This window comes from Giraffa tippelskirchi, chromosome 12 (assembly GCF_054371585.1).
Source record: "Giraffa tippelskirchi isolate mGirTip1 chromosome 12, T2T-mGirTip1v1.2.pri, whole genome shotgun sequence".
Lineage (NCBI taxonomy): Eukaryota > Metazoa > Chordata > Mammalia > Artiodactyla > Giraffidae > Giraffa > Giraffa tippelskirchi.
The window spans coordinates 107,780,006-107,783,447 of NC_137286.1; the positions used below are offsets into that span (position 1 = coordinate 107,780,006).

At 35.6% G+C, this 3,442-nt stretch overlaps 1 long non-coding RNA gene across 1 annotated transcript; it reads left to right on the plus strand.

Annotated features, from left to right (window-relative positions):
* Window positions 1–368: 368 nt before the first annotated feature.
* On the plus strand, window positions 369–3,098 carry LOC145529234 (uncharacterized). The gene is made up of 3 exons (XR_014071056.1): window positions 369–475; window positions 610–651; window positions 2,175–3,098. It is a non-coding gene; the product is annotated as an uncharacterized LOC145529234 (long non-coding RNA).
* Window positions 3,099–3,442: the final 344 nt, after the last annotated feature.

The following is a 3,442-nucleotide window of genomic DNA, read 5'->3' on the forward strand; positions in this document are numbered from 1 at the left end:
CTGATGTAATTACAAGGCTATAGCCCTTTTAAAAATAGAATTCATGGTAGATGTATGTTCTATACAGTTGATGAGCTTCAAAAAGGACTAAATAACCATGTTGCACGGATGTTATAAAACCCACATGCACTGACTCTCCAGAGCTAATTGTGCACCTCTTCTCAAATCATATGATATTGGTGGCAGCTGAAAATCCACTATGGTGGAAGCATTTACACAATAATTAGGAAATTTTAGAAGCCATAGCACTTCAATTTGCTCCTTGTAAAGTTTGTTAAACATTTACCTACTCACAACTGACTATAACTGTGATGGAGTTTAGAATTTGGAGTCATTCTCCATAGCTTTGTCTTCAAGTTCTGCCACTTAGAAGCTGGGTTACCTTTGCCACTTTACCTAACACCTCAAGGTCTACTTTTCCTTAAAAGGAAAAGAATATAACACACTTAACACTCTGGGCTGTTGGAAGGATTCAGTAAGTTACATATGTAATGTGCTTAAAGATAATGTGTACAGCATAGTTAAGTTCTGAATAAAAATTTATTATTTTACTCCGACATTCCTCTCTCTCACATTTAATCTGGCTATCTTATTGTTTTTCTTTTATAGTAATGAATGGAAACAATGTGGACTTCCCTGGTGGCTCAGAAGGTAAAGAATCCTCCTGCGATACGGGAGACCTGGGTTTGATCCCTCAGTTGGGAAACCATCTGCAGGAGAGCATGGGAACCCACTCTAGTATTATTGCCTGGAGAAGCACCATGGAAAGAGGAGACTGGCAGGCTACAGCCCACAGGGTCGCAAAGAGTCGCACACGACTGAATGATAAGCACACATGGGAACAATGTAGACAAGCATTATTAATACTCACACTTAATGAGTGCTGAAAAAATGCCACCTTATACATGAACCAAATTAATCTACTTCCTTGCAGATAATCATTGCTAAGAGGGGAAAGAAAGCATGTTTCTTTAGATTCCTGTTAGCATACTTGTCCATTTTATGTCCCTGCAGTTGTAAGTTGCAGTAATTACAAATGAGTTGCTCCCATATAAATTTTTAACATAAGAAATAATCACTAATGAAAATTTATTTATTCTTTTTTTTTCACCCTTTGGTATCTGCCTGAAGAGAGATTTGTCATCATGACTCTGCCAATGATAGGGAACATTAAATCCAAGAAAAGTGACATTATAAGATATGGTGGGATTTGAAAAAATAATTGAGTACAAAGAAAGAGATTATTATATTAGTCAAAAATATATATGTCTGCTAATCGTACTACTATGTTAATTGTTGTTATATAAATATATTAATCATTTACACTGTAAAATCTTAACCTAAAAGGAAAAAAAAAACTTTATTTATTTATTTTGTAGAAAATACTTCAAGTTCTTAAATATGGTGGTCTTTTTAAAAATTTTCTTGATCTTAGGAAGCTGGTGGCAATTAAAATATCTCTGACTACATTTTAAAGATGCAAGAAATGCATACTTTATTTGTTTATATGTTCTCTTTAAATCAGAGTTTTGCCTTTAAATATGGAAGTCCTTATTATGAAATACTTCTATTCCTTATTGTGTTAGTCACTCAGTCATGTCTGACTCTTTGCATCCCCATGGATTGTAACCCACAAGGTTTCTCTGTCCATTGAGCTCTCCAGGTAACAATATTGGAGAGGGTAGCCATTCGTTTTTCCAGGGGATCTTCCCAACCCAGAGATTGAACTTGGGTCTCCTGTACTCCTGCAGACATATTCTTTAGCCTTTCTGAGCCATCAGGGAAGTGAGAATACTGGAATGGGTAGCCATGCCTTTCTCCAGGAGATCCATGGGATTACTTTCTCCAATGGGCTTCCCTTATGGCTCAGATGGTAAAATTATCTTCCTACAATGCAGGAGACCTGAGTTTGATTCCTGGGTTGGGAAGAGCCCCTGGAGAAGGGAATTGTTACCCAATCCAGTATTCTTACCTAGAGAACTCTATGGACAAAGGAGCCTGGTGGGTTACAGTCCATAGGATCTCAAAGAGCTGGACATTTTTTCAATCTATTCTTCATTATTTAATAAAATGGAAAATAAAATTACTAAAATCTGGCAGTACATTTACCAAAAACAAGTAATGTAACTCATATTCTTTGCCCATACTTCCTTCTCCTTTATATCCCACCACAGGGCCAGCAGCTGATCCATAAGAAGAAGATGTTTGACAGACAAATAACACAGATGGCAATGTCTGGACTACAACTTTAAGCATTAACATCTGTGTCTGTGCAAAGCTCTTGGCTGCTTTCTATTTTGATGCTTGGCTGGAACTGTTTGATCTGATGACTTCACTGCTGAATGTGCTCATATATGAGTATCAGACTCTAATGACCTGCTGACTAAGTCAGCTATTGATAAACTGGTCAAAAATTCTTGATCCTGGGAATATGTTATCTTTGTTCCCTTGATATTCTATATCCATAGGAACTTGACCCTGATAGCTTACAGTGAACAATGTTGGATTCATGATCTTTGAAGAAGATTTAGCTTTGGGACCAGGGACCAGGCTTGATCACTCAAGAGCTTTTGTGTAGCAGAGTTTTATTAAAGTAAGAAAAGGGACAGAGAAAGCTTCTGACATAGACATCAGAAGTGGGGTGGAGAATGTCCCCCTAACTAGTTTTATCAAGGTCTTATATACATTTTTCAGACCCACTCCCACAACATACATCTTAAATTAACAAAATTAGAATGAACAACAGAAAGAACTTACCAGACCCACTCCTATAATATACATTTTAAGATGACAGAATTAGTCAGAAGGTTCCTGTTAAGGAGAAACATGTCCTCGAGTAAGATACATTGTTATATTGACTAAGACAAAGCAATGTAGAAAAGAATGTTTGTCCTTTCCTCCTTGAGAGTCCCAGATCCCTTTCTCCTTCTCAAGGGCTCTGGACCCCTTTTTCCACCTTGGGAACCCTGGGCTTCTTATCAACCTACCTAGGAATTGACTCTCTCAACCCCAATTAGTGAAAGTACCCTAAATGAAAACCATCTATAATTATCATGCAGAAAGAAAAATAAAGCACACTAAGAATTAACACAAGTTAATTCAATAGTCTTTGGATGTTCATTTTCACACGACTCCAAAAATAAATTGCTATAAACCACATTTTTTCAGTACTAGGAAATTAATTAATTTGTAATCAAATGCCAGGCAACTATATTCTGAAAGGATGTACTTTTCCTATTATTAGAAAATCATATATATCATATATATATATCATATATATATGATTTTTCTCTCTCTATATATATAGAAAAATCATATATATATATATATCACTTTTGGAGATACAGAAGGTATATTAAAAAATTTGCAACAAATTTCAAACATTGACTCAATTCACTTTATTATATTTTATTAAATTCAAGTCAAAAATATGTTGACATGC